Below are 14310 nucleotides of genomic sequence, written 5' to 3' on the forward strand. Positions count from 1 at the left end.
CCTGCTTTATGTATGCAGAACAACGTGTGTACAGTGATGCTCAGCGACATATATGGAAAATATCAGAAGCTGGTAAATGGCAGAGACAGGAAAAATGATTGGCATTGAATGAGTTAAGGGCATCTTTAACTAACAGGAAGCAGGCAGTATTACATGGGGATATTGAGAAGACAAAGAATAACAGCAGAAACTTGGCAGGTCAGGCAGCATCCATCAACAGAAATGGTGAGTCAACATTTCGGGTTGAAACCCAAACATTCTTCCGGTGATATTTCTGTCCTCGGCCCCATCCATTCTTCTTTTCTTCTTTGGCTTGGCTTCGCGGACGAAGATTTATGGAGGGGGTAAAAAGTCCACGTCAGCTGCAGGCTCGTTTGTGGCTGACCAGTCCGATGCGGGACAGGCAGACACGATTGCAGCGGTTGCAAGGGAAAATTGGTTGGTTGGGGTTGGGTGTTGGGTTTTTCCTCCTTTGCCTTTTGTCAGTGAGGTGGGCTCTGCGGTCTTCTTCAAAGGAGGCTGCTGCCCGCCAAACTGTGAGGCGCCAAGATGCACGGTTTGAGGCGTTATCAGCCCACTGGCGGTGGTCAATGTGGCAGGCACCAAGAGATTTCTTTAGGCAGTCCTTGTACCTTTTCTTTGGTGTACCTCTGTCACGGTGGCCAGTGGAGAGCTCGCCATATAATACGATCTTGGGAAGGCGATGGTCCTCCATTCTGGAGACGTGACCCATCCAGCGCAGCTGGATCTTCAGCAGCGTGGACTCGATGCTGTCGACCTCTGCCATCTCGAGTACCTCGACGTTAGGGGTGTGAGCGCTCCAATGGATGTTGAGGATGGACCAAATGTAAACTTGAGAATCAGCACACCATTCAAGTGGATCAGGTAGATCTGATAAGAAGAGAGAAAGGGACTTGTTAACTGGGCAACCTTTAACCTAATGGGATGAACAGTAATTGTTCTAATTTTAGGTAACCCTCATCCACTCTGATTCCACTGTTAATGTCTCTTCTTTGCCTACTTCTGTATTTATTTTATTCTCTCTCTTTCTCTCTCTAACATTTCTCCTACCTCTCCTTACAAATGGTTTCTCCCTCTACTTGTCTCTCCACCTTTCATTCCTGCTGGCCTATCAAACCAAGGCCACCCAAATTCTTTCTCTCTTTATCATGTGATTTTATCTTTTTTATTTGAGTTGTGATAGGGTTTTGACTCAAAACATTTTCTACTCCTAGATGTTGTCAGACCTGCTGAGTTCATCCAGCATTTCTGCAGCTTTTATGAACCCCCATAACCTTGGGGATTCATGGCCACTTCTGAAAAGAGCAAGTTTTTACCTTCTTGACTATTCAGTCCCTACCTCCCCCATATTCTTCTGCACTCCCCACAATGGGTCACCTGCATCACAGTACTAAATTCAAGTTCCTCAACCTCCACGCATTCCTTCTATGTTCCCCCCCCCCCCACTTTTGAGACCCTAACAAATGTTCTGACCTGAAATGTTGACTGACCATTTCTATCCATGCATGCTGCATAACCTGCTGAATCCCTCTAGATTCACGTTGTTTTCTCAAGATTCCAGCATCTGCAGTTCTTTCTATGTAAGTCATAGCTATTAGGGCAAAGACAACAGCCAAGTCATGTGCATTATCACATCCTAGGACTTCATTGCTGTCTGACACAATGAAACACCCTCCCATCCTTAAACGATGGTGCACATCCATGCCATAATTGTATAATTCTGACTTCTATGTTTTTCACTTAAAAAGAGACTGTCTGTTCAATATATCTGGTCATTCAAAAAAAAATCTGCTGGAGGAACTTCATGAGTTAAGCAGCATCAGTGGGGAAAAAAGAAAGGTCAACATTTTGGGCTGAGGTTGTAGAAGGGGGATTGCCAGTACAAGGTGCACAAAGTGGAGGAGCTGCACTGGGACCAGTGGGGAATTAAAGAACCTGGGAGGGGGATGATGATGGATGGGAGAGTTCATCGGCAGGTGCCAGACAAAGGGAGAGAGAAGCAAAAGCAAGACATCAGGTGGAGGAAAATGATTCATATACTTTGGGTGGTGTGCGGTGTGAAGGGGAAGGAGGATGTTGCTGTTGCAATTCGTGGCGACAAAGGCTGTCAGTGCTGGAATCTGATAAGATTGACAAAAAGTCAATTCCAATTTAAGAAATGACCCCCCCCCCCCCTTTGTACCAAGTTAACAAGTCCCTTTCTCTCTTCTTATCAGATCTACCTGATCCACTTGAATGAATCATGATTTATCTCATCAGTTAGCCAAAGTTACCAGTCAATTAATATTGGGTTTATTTTGAACAAATTAATTTATCCACTGATGATTAATAATTCTAGTAGTCTTTTATGAATGTTTATATCTGCTTTAAGATTTTTTGTATAAAATTTTAGCTTTCAGTAAACAGGACAAAAGTTAAATACTTACCACATGAAGTTTCCACAAAGTCATAAGAATTGCAGGTTGAAAGCATTACTATTCCCCTCTCCATCTGTTTCCCAAAGCAGCATACCCCTGGGTTATGACAGTTCCAAAAACAAAAATTTGCCTTTGCAAAATTCACAAACCACTCCTCGAAAGTATGAGATAAGGAATTTAGAAATTAATCTTACAGAACTTGTAAGAAAAAGTAACTAAATAAACACAACATGCATGAGAAACAACACATTGTGTCAAATTTCATCAAGAGTTTGCAAAATGGAAAATTGCATTATGGATGATCTTCCAAGATGTCAAATCCTTCCTTAATGTGGCAATGTATTGCATTGCATTCTGCTAATTTTGCATGTTGCTTAAGTTCACTCTGATTGGCCATAACTTTTAAGGAACTTTTTTTGGTAACTTTCATTAGGATTGAGGATGCTGATGGAAGGTTTAATTTGAGAGCAAAACAAAATATGTCTGAGTCAGAAGGGACTGGTTTCTTTCATGAAAAGAGCAAAAACATGAGAGCTATTTTTTTTTTCTCATAGAAAATGTGGCCAATCAGACCCAGAGTCGGAACGGGCTAAAAATCACAACTTGAAATGGTGCTGCTCCCAGAAATGCTTATCAGGGCTATTCAACCAGCAGAGACTTGATGGACTAATTGCAAATAAATTTACACAACATTATATTTATGTAATTTTAAACCTTATTTATTTGGAATTAAATTTTGCATGCAAATTGCTGTAGAAAACCAGACAGCTGTGTTGAATATAAAGTAAACAAGATCTGTTGTCTTTTGACATCACTTAATTAGGTAGATTTCCAGACAAAGCAGAAAGCATCATTTTAATTTTTGGCATGGATATCATCCCCCTCCCATCTTTCACTTATCACTCCCATGTCATCTGTTAACAATGTTAAAATGTATAAAATGATAATAATTTGTAAGTGTTGAGAGGGTGCTGGGCTATGATTGTGGGGAACTTTGTCTGAGGATAGGTATCAGCCTCTCAAATTTTCCGGAGAATGCAAGAGAGGACTTTGACTCATTCTGGCAGTATTACTCTGAAGAATAGAAGAGGAAAGATCCAGGAAATTTTCCCAATATCATTGGGCAACAAATATTTTGCTTTCTGAACACTTTTGCGTGTACTTTATGGATTTTGGTCTGCTGATCACAAAAATGTCTCTAAATGTTCCCTTATTGTACTATTTTTAAAAATATATATCTTATTTTAGTGATTTCCTGTCATATTTTAAGTCTACTAGTATATTGCCCACAAAGCAAGCTGTTTTGGTCAGTCCAAGCATGCCCGGCATGCACTCAATGCAGGTACTATGCAAATGTTGCCTGACACAAAATGATGACGGCAGGCTGTAAAAGCAGATCACATATACAGATGCTGTGCATTACATTGATATTGCTTGAATGCATATTAATGCACCCTTTCTTCAACCAATAGCATAGTGGGTGTACTTAACAATAGGATTTATTTTCTTCAGGAAGATTCAATTCAGCAGAAATTTCTCGACAATGTCACACAGCTGTGATACATTCTGTTACATTTGTGGTGAATATACGCTTAAGGATCAAGGATGCACCATGACTGCACTTATTAAGAAAGCCTATGAGCTCTATTGGTGACCAAGACAACCCCTGGGCTCTTCCCATTTATTGTGAAACATGTGCAGTCAACTTGAGAGCTTGGCTCAGCATACATTAGGTGATTAAACATGCTAAAATTAATAAAGGTTAATTTAATGTTTCTCCATCTTCCTATGTGATACAGCTAATCTGAAATTATCTTTGTGAAATTGTCCTTTTTTTCAGGAAGCCAACCATTGGGGAAAAAATTGTCATCTCGTGTATCTGTCTGTTTCTTACCCCACATCACTAAAGCAAATTATTTGATCAGTGCCATAATATTTCATGTTGCGAACAAATTAGCCTTGGGATTTCCTATAATAAATAATGGTACTTTCCTGTTAAGCATTTTGGCTCAATTTAACTAGGAGAAGGGGTCCTTGACCATTGATCTGGTAACACAAGATCAAGTCTCACTATATCAGTTGGGTAAACTAAATATAACCAATCTCACAAATCTGGACTGATTCACTGGAACTCTTATGCGAAAGATCATATTTTTGAGTAATCCAGAAGCAACAATTATTAAGAAAAATCATGTCTTTATTAAGTTTATTAATACAGATTCCTTATATTAATCCAGGGATCAAAAGAGTCACAGCTATATATATTGAAACCACAGACTTCCTCCTAGACGACCAGATTGGCTTTTTGACTAAACATTCAAAGACACTTTAAATTGTTAAACAGGTTGACAGTAGCATTAAAGGAACCCGTCAGAAGCGGTGGCCCTATTTATAAATATTTTCCAGGGCAAAAGACTGCTGTCTAACTTTACAACTGCTAGCTTGTCTAAAAGGCATAGGTTTCACACATCATTACACTGATAAAAGTTCCTTTTCTCTTTCAATCTTAATCTAAATTTTCCTTCCCTTTGTTAGTCTTAAGAATTCAACTGATTCGTCAGACTGATGATTTGCATGCGATAATTAAAAGTTGAAACCTCATGTACACAGGACATGGATGTTCGAGGTGTCTTGGATGCAAAAGTTCGAGGCATTGCTTCCACTGTTTTGAGACATGACATTTTAACAATATCAATGGAAGGTATTAGAAGCTGATTGATATCAATCATTTACATTTCTTAAGAGAGAACCACATGATTGGTGTTAACAATGAACTGTAATAACATGCTTCAAATAAATTCAAAGAGATATGCTTATCAATTTGTGAGGGAGATTCTGCCAGAAAATGCTTTAAAAACTGTGCCATTTCACTGTGATCTTTGAGTGAGGGTTGATATTGACTAAGGTGGCATTGTCTACCTGAACTTAATATTCCTCACTCCTGCTAGCATAATTTAACATGGTTATACTCTCTGGTTCTTCCGTGTTTTTTTCCTATCTTGACTGTCTATCACACTTAGACATACAGCACAGTAACAGGGCCTCCCGGCCACTTGGCCCATGCCCCCCAAATACACCCCGATGCATTTTTGAAGGATGGGAGGAAACCAAAGTGCCCAGAGGAAGCCAACTCAGACCAGGGAGAACATATAAGCCCCCCCCCCCTTACCAAGATCACCGGATTTGAACTCAAGTTGCTGGCACTAGGCTAACCGTGCTGCTCTACTTCCTCTACTAAGGAAGTTTGCCAACCGTCCCTGTGCATGACCTCAGACTGACCTTGACGATTCACAACTACCTGCTCAGTTCGATTAGGGACGAACAACCTTATCCAGATTGCAAACAAATAATCTTCACGGTGGATCTAAATGCAATTTTTTTTTAAATCATGTTGCTCCCTTTATTTATGAGGATTATTGAAGTATTTACGGGAATGTTTAATTACAATTGTTTAATTTTAATTATGTTTTACATGGCTAAATTAAATCAGATAATTGTAATGGAATATAGCAGTTTCAATTCAGTCAAATATCAGACTGGAAAATTTGGTAAGTCATACAAGTAATCATTGGATTTAAAAGGCACCTGAGGAAAATCTGTTATGAATTTATTATATACTGAAGATTGCCGCAGTGATACAATTGATGCTATAATCCTTTCTGCAATTAAATATGAAAAATTACTAAAGTATAATTTCAAACTTTTCAAGACTGGATCTAATCATAATTTATTAAGGACAACTTTCTGAACTGGCATCAAAAGTACATTACCCTGACAGGATAATGATATTTATGATATTGATAAAGTAAATAGTAGAACACCACCTATGTGCTTCTGAAGTGTTGATTTTCAATGTAAAGACCTCTTCCTGAGTTAAACCATTGGATCCAAAAAGTATATCAACAGATCTTGGACAAACTGGAAACATAACCATAAATGTCAAAAAACAAGAGGGGATACATTTATGGTGCGAGGAAGGAGTTTTCGTTTGGTACTTTAGGGGAAAGGATTTTATCTAGAGTGTAGTTGATATATGGAACTTATGCTAGAGGATATTGGCAAGTCATAGGAAGATAGAGACTCATTGTGGACAAGTGTAGATAATAATAGTTGTTTCTAAAGATAGGGGCAAAGAAAGAGTAAGAGGTGGGAAGTCTCTGAAATCCATATCTTTTATGCTTGGTGCATTTTAAGGAAGGTGGATGAGCTGAGGGTATGGATTGACACTTGGCAGTATGGCATAGTAGCAATTAGTGAAACATGGTTGCGGGAGGAATGTGATTGGCAACTAACTATTCCTGGATTTCATTGCTTGAGGTGTGATCAAATCAGAGAGGCAAGAGGAGGTGCTGTTGTATTGCTTGTCAGAGATAATATTACAGTGGTGCTTAGGCAGGATAGATTAAAGGGCTTGTCAAGGGAGGCTATTTGGGTGGAATTGAGGAATGGGAAAGGGGTAGTTACACTTAAAGATGTGTATTATAGACCACCTACTGGGGAATGAGAACTAGAGGAGCAAATTTGTAGAAGAGAGCAGATATTTGTAATAAGCACAGGCTTGTGATTGTGAGAGATTTTAATTTTCCAAATCTAGATTGGGAAGCACATTCTGTAATAGGGCTGGATGATTTGGAGTTCGTAAAATGTGTGCAGGATAGTTTTTTTACAGCAATACATAGAGGCAGTGACTTGAGAAGGTGCAGTGTTGAATCCACTGTAGGGAATGACATAGGACAGGTGATGGAGGTAAATTTTGGGGAGCACTTGTAGTCCACTGATCATGGTGCCATTAGCTTCAATGTAATTATGGAAAGGGATAGGTCAGGACCTAGGGTTGAAGTTTTCGAGTGGGGAAAAGCTAGATTTAAGGAGATGCGAATGGATTTACGAGGAGTGGATTGAGACGATTTGTTTTATGGGCAGGATGTAGTAGAGAATTGGAGGTCATTTAAAGGTGAGATTTTGAGGATACAAAATCTTTATGTTCCTGTTGAGTTAAAAGGCAAGGTTAAAAATTTGAGAGAGACATGGTTTTCAAGGGATATTGGAAATGGTTTGAAAAAAGTGAGAGACCTACATTAAATTTAAGAAACAAGGAAGTGTAGAAGTTAGGGGGATAGATAGAGTTGATGTGAAGAGTAGGAGAGATTGAAACAAGAGGTCATGAGTTAAGAGTTAAGGGAAAAAAGTTTAGCAGTAACATGAGGGGGAACTTCTTTACTCAGGGAATGGTGGCTGTGTGGAATGAGTTTCCAGGAGAAGTAATGGTGGCAGGGTCCATTTTGCCATTGAAAGAAAAATTAGATAGGTATATGGATGGGAGGGGAATGGAGGTTTATGGGCAAAGTGCAGGTAGGTGGGACGAGAGGAGTGTACTTAGTTTGGTGTGGTCTAGAAGGGCCAAAATGGCCTGTTTCCATGCTGTGATTGTTATATGGTTAGATGGTTAGATGGTCAACAGGATAAGCACAGACTTAACATGGAGAAGAACAATCATTTTCTCTGATGCATAACATTCATGACACAATCAGATTTGGTAAAAAATGTGTGAACATTTTGACAGCCACTGATTTCAAATATCAAATAATCCTTAGCTGAAAACAGTGTATGAACAAAATCACAAGCTCCAATTACTGACATGAAAATCTATTCACTTCATTTTGCTCAGAAAAACTTTCCAAGCACACAATAGTTTTGATCTGTTTTTTTTTAAATGCTAACCACTGATTTCAACCTTTAAGCAAAGCTGGGAAATAACAATGGTCTCCCAGTACCTGAAATGTCAGTACCATTGATTCAAGACTACTCTACAAATGCTTTTTTCTTTTTCAGATTCCAGAATGTAATAACTATTTCCAAACATCTACAGGAATACAGCTATTGATTTCATACCTGTCTGATCACTGTCAGGACATGTTCAACAATGATATCTATATGTAGATAATCTCCTCTGAAACTTCTTCATCATCCATTTACCTTCAAGTATCTAAACTTGGCTCCCCTCATGACCCTATTACATGATACCCTTCCCTTTGGGTCAGCGTCCTACTCCATTAATGTCATGTGTTTCTTGACAATCAGAGTCTGCTTAAGGCTGCAGTTTAGCTTCTTATCTTCCAGAAGCCAAGGAAGTAAATGTGTGAAGAATCTGAATATTTAATTGTGATCAGCCAACTGCTTCTAAAATAAATAAAAGATACTGCATTCTGCTGTATGGCTGACGATAAAATACATAAACTCTCAAGTATCTGTCTAGTTTCTACCAGAATTAGCCTACAAACTCTTAGTTTCATCACCCATTGGCTTTTCTTTTAAAGAATTTGACCCTTAGATATCCAGGAATTTGACCCTTGCATGAAAAAGCGCAGAAGATCCAATTAAATGGACATTAGCTAGGATGATATTAGATTATTCTGAAGAGACAATTCTCTGATCATCAGCATTGGTATAAAAAAAAACTCATGTCTCGGCTAAAATCGTTAACTTTATCAAGGTACAAAGTCAAAGTTTAGATTTCATCACATACAACCCTGAGATCCTTTTCCCTACAGGCCAGGAAGAATTTCTACTTATTGGTAATGCAAAAAAAACTCAAGAAAAGATATATATATATACAAAAGCAAGAAATATAAACAAGAAAGAAGTGCAAACAAACTATGCAATCCTGAGAATAAATATTCAATAATTAATCATTGTTACGACCCCAAAGGACTCAAAAACTAACAGCAACAGAAATTCACCAAGACAATGGCTACTTGAAGAAAATTGGTTTTATTTTCTTAATAGATAATAATAAAATCAATATTTAACATACTGCTATTAACTTTACTTAATCTAACTTGACCCCCTTCTAATTGTAAGCATACATGTATGCAATGTTGGTGTTCAGAAAAGTTCTTTTTCACTGTCTAATCATTCACTTTTCACTTCTCCAAATACACTGGTATCAGGAAATCTTCCATACTGTGCACAGAATGAAACATCTATTATCTTCACCAGGCTCTAGTGCTTTAACTTAAGTTATTGCCACTCAGGAAGGTCTTTGTTGGGTTCAGAGAGTGAGAGAGAGAGCTTTGTTGTTCATTGGACACACACAAACTGATCTCTTTCAATCAGCCACTTCAGCGTCTTGCTGAAGAAACTTGGTCCCTTTTGAATTTTCCGAAAGATAACCTCTTCTTCCAGGTTACCACAAGGAGTTCTTCTTTTCCCCCTATTTCAGGAGAAACATAATAACCAGCCACAGCCTTTGCAATTAATTACAGAGATTTATAATAGGTTGAACTTTGAACTCAAAACCCATCTTGAAATGGGGTCTTGCAGCAGGTCTGCAAACTTGCAGTCTTCACGCCAACTGTTGTAGAATCTCACTTCTCTCTCTCTCTCTCTCTCTCTCTCTCTCCCAAAGAAAGATTTTCTCAGTTTGCAAAACCACATGAACCCTCTTAGAACCACAACCTTCAACCAGCAATTTAAACTCTGGAACCAGTCTTAATAATAAAATGTGTTCAGTTCTTTGGCCTGGACACTATACAAACATGCACCTACTTTTAAAACACTCACAAGGACTCTCCCATTGTCTCAGCAAAGCCAATTGGAGTCATGAAACTACTCCTGCATGGCACTTGAGATGTTTTTTTGTGAAATGTGATCTAATAATGAAACCTCACAAGATATTTTTTAAATAATTTAAGATATTTTATCATAATTTTATTAACTTATTCCATAACATAATGTGCAAAGTTAAGAGTCCTTAAATTGGTCACTAATTGAATTTATTGTTTAAGAGTCTAAGCGTTTAAGAGTCAAAACTGTTCCTGAACTGGTGGTACAAATATTGAGGCACCTACACCTCTTTCCTGATGGCAGCAACAAGATCAGAGCTTGTCTTGGATGGTGTGGATCCTTGACCATTGCTGCTACTCTCTCATGGCATTGTTCCATGAAGATATCAGTAACCTGATAAGTAGCTTTTAAAGAGTCTTGGACACTCCCAACCTCTGAGCAGCATCTGTGAAGGGAAAGATATGATCGACCCATTGCATCAAGAAGTATGAAAAGATTTGTTATACCTCAATGTTTCAATTGCTCGCACATTTTCATTGAGAAATTGTGAAAACCATCATAGTTTCATCGGATAGATTCTCTATCTTACTTACACTCCAATCCCTTCTGTAATTTTACTAACTTTTTTTTCTGTCTATTTTGTTGTGCAACCCTTATACCATTAGGTTGATGAGAAACCCAATCAAGCCTCAAGCACAAATGATTCAACAAATGAATCAAAGTTCAGTATAAAATGCCAGCGGAATGTTTTTTTAAAGAATAGTTTGCTGGTGTAATTCTGATATTAGCATATGGAAAATAACAAAATTGGTAAAATTGCCTCAAGAAAATCAAAATATTAATTAATCTGTCACCTTAGATAAAATTCTTATGAAACCACATCTTTTTTTTAAAATACTTCTTTGACCAAAAGTTGGATTTCCAGTATCTGCTATTTTGTCGTATTTTAATAGCCATTATTATGTAAACATAATTACTATTATCTTTTATACACCTGAATGAATGCATAGTCTTTCTAGTTTTTGATGATAGCTTAAAATCAATTAGTCTAAGGATGAAAAAGAATTCTTCACCCACACAAAATTTCCATTTATTTCACTGGCATAAAGCTAATCAAATGCTAAGTAAATATTATGTATATATTTATTCATTTCTGACACTGGTGATATTAAAATCATCCTGTTGTATTTAAGTATCTGAAATACCCTTTTACTTTTTTTCCTTATTTCCTAACTATCTTTAATAGATTTTGTTTACAGCACAAACTCATCTTTATGAATACAAAAGACCCTTATTTACAACACGATATCATCCTCAGAAAAATTGTCATCAAGTCAGTAGCTCACAACTGAATTAACAGGTACACAAAAGCTACCGTTAATGATCTAATGGCCTGAAGAGTAAGATAAATGTTTCATCTTTTACAGAACAGCAGCCATTTGAGAAAGATTCAAAATGTAACATCACCAAGAACAGCCTTCAAGCCTCATTTACATATATCCAACAAGCAGTAATCATTTTGGAAATGATGAGGATCGCTGCATAATACCTCTGTGAAGGGAGCAGACTACTGGTTCACAGCAAGAGGCCACAAGAGAAATGCCTTGGAAAATTATGTAACCAAGAAATTTTCAAATGCAGAGATAAGTTGCCTGCGCGCTGTAAGATCCTGATCTCTCTCTCTCTCGCTCTCTCTCTCTCTCTCTCTCTCTCTGTTCACCACTTGCTGTAGGATATACAAGATGCCTTGCTAGACTGCTTGCAAAACAACCTTTGTCACTGCATCTCAGAGCATCTGACAATAAACCTGAACTTCAACTTGAACTGCAGGGCTACTTTAATTGGACTACATTAAATCAGGCATCAGATTCCTTGCACCATTGTGGAAAGGATAAAGGGGGCTCTGACCAAGGTTAAGGGATGTTTTCTATCAAATCACATCACTCACACATTTAATATGGTCACAGTTATACTTGTTCCATCAATTATTATTGGGGAGTTTGTGTATCCTAAGAACCACCTTTCAGAGGAGTGTGGTCAAAGAAGGATATTTTGTATTACTTTAAAATATTGATGTAACAACTTTGTATCAAAAAAAGGTGTCTGCTGTTCTTTTCAAAAAACAAATTGCTTCGAGAACTCAGCAGGTTGTCAGTTGAAATGCACTTCAACTGTAGATGTATGATTCAATGAAAATACTTTCTCACACCCAAATTTTGAAGTAAAAAGTACAAATTGTAACCATCGATTACCTGCTATTATAAATATTTTGAGTTTGGGGAGATTTGTTCACATGTTCACCTTGTGCTTAGTGAAGTCCTGTTACATCTGCAGCTCTGGACTCATTTACAGTGAGAACAATTTCCACTCTTTTTTTTGGCAGGCAGGTTGGTAAAATTCTTCTCCCCTCACCCAAGCTCCCAATTTGAACCAAATGTGCACATAGCTGAAGCTGCCTCTTGGTGTTACCTAGGTTGGGCCTCAAATATCTGCTGGAAAATTTGGTGCGATGAGACTTTGCTCCTCAAAATTAAAACAATGGGCCATTTTATTTCTGTGATTGCAGTTTTTTTGATTATCAGTCGGTGGTCAGGGTGACAGCAGAGGTTTGCCATTCTGACATGCATTGCCAGTGTATGAGACCACTTCAGAAGTAAATTGCAACATTTGCCTGCATCTCACTGATGTGCTTTCAGCAGGCAGGCTTGCCTACACTCAAAGAAGACAACTTTCACTACTTGAGGCAATGACAATAAAATTAGTATGACTCTTATATGAGTTTTCGGGGAAGAAAAACTGGACATAAACCGATCAAATTGAGTTCCTTCATGGTTAAAATAAAGGACATAATCAGAGGGGAGATAAATTCACACATAAAATGCATAAAAAGTGCTTGAGAAACTCCACAAGCCACACAGCATCCAGAGGAAGTATAAGGAAGTAAAAGGTAGCCAAACATTTTGGGCCTGAGCTCTTTATCAGCGATTAAGCAAAAAAAAAATAGCAAGCATGTGAATAAAAAAGGTGAGGGGAGAGGAGAGGAAGGGACATGGAGAAGAGTACAGGCTAACGGGTAAGAGGTCATAGGTGGATATGGGTGGGAGATATTAGTTGAGAAGTGATGGGGAGGGAGGGCGATCTGAACGGAGAGTGAAGGGAAGGTGTGACGAGCTGGAGGAAAGGAGGCAGAGGGAAAGGGAAGGAGAGAGACTCAGAGAGTGGGTTTTAATGAAAAGGTCTATGTTAATGCTGTCTGATTGGAGAATGCTCAAACAGAATATGAGATGTCGTTCCTCAAATTTGTGGGTAGCCTTGGTTTACAGTGCATGAGGCCATGGATATTCGGTTCAATCTTGTGTGGAGATTTCTAGAGTGGGAAGTTATTGCAGCTGACAGAGCAAAGTTTCTCAAAGGAACAGTCTCCCAGTCTGCATCCAACTGCTTCAATCTACAGGAAGGCACAACAGGAGCACAAGGTGCAGTAGATGACTTCTGTAGATTCACAAGTGAAGTGTTGCTTCACTTTGAAAGACAGTTTGGGCCCCAAATAGTGATGAGAGAGGAGGTCTGAGTGCGTATGTAGCATATTTTGATATCACAAGGACAGGTATCCTTGATCATTGATCCTTGATTTCCACACCTACAGACCATAATCAGTGAGGGTTGATATGTATTTCTCCTCCTCAATCTCCACCAGTACTGGAGCACTACAAGGCTGTGTTCTTAGCCCCCTTCTCTACTCACCTTACACCTATGACTGTGTAACTCAGTATGACAACAACACCATCTACCAATTTACTGACAATACCATAGTAGTGGGATGCATAAAAATTGATGAGTCAGAAAACAGGAGGGAGATTAAAAACGTGGCTGAATGATGCATCAACAATAAACTTGTGTTCAATCTCACCAAAACCAAGGAGCTAATTGTTGACTTCAGAAAGGGAAAAGCAGATGTGTACGATTCAGTGATTATTGGGTGGAGAGGGTGAACAAATTTAAGTTCTTGGGTGTTACTATCTCGGAGTATCTTTCCTGGAGCCAACACACTAATAGCATCATGAAGAAAGCACACCCGCACCTTTATTTCCTCAGGAGTTTGCAGAAGTTTGGTATAACATTGGAAACACTGGCAAATTTATTCAGTTCGTGTGGTGGAAAGTGTGCAAATCAGCTGATCACAGTCTGCTTTGGGGACAGCAATACACCTGAGTGTAAAGCCCTACAAAAGATAGTGGACAGAGCCAGGACATCACAGACAAAACCCTCCCCACCATTGAGAACATCCATGGGGAATGTTGCCATC

At 38.5% G+C, this 14310-nt stretch overlaps 1 long non-coding RNA gene across 1 annotated transcript in view; it reads right to left on the reverse strand.

The window, feature by feature from the left end:
* Nucleotides 1-557: 557 nt before the first annotated feature.
* The window catches only part of LOC138735530 (uncharacterized), an 82625-nt gene continuing 68872 nt past the window's right edge, over nucleotides 558-14310 (reverse strand). Inside the window, exon 4 of the long non-coding RNA XR_011339744.1 lies at nucleotides 558-891. This is a non-coding gene — a long non-coding RNA (uncharacterized lncRNA). The remainder of the gene's footprint in view (nucleotides 892-14310) is intronic.

Source organism: Narcine bancroftii, chromosome 6 (assembly GCF_036971445.1).
Source record: "Narcine bancroftii isolate sNarBan1 chromosome 6, sNarBan1.hap1, whole genome shotgun sequence".
NCBI classification, from domain to species: Eukaryota; Metazoa; Chordata; class Chondrichthyes; order Torpediniformes; family Narcinidae; genus Narcine; species Narcine bancroftii.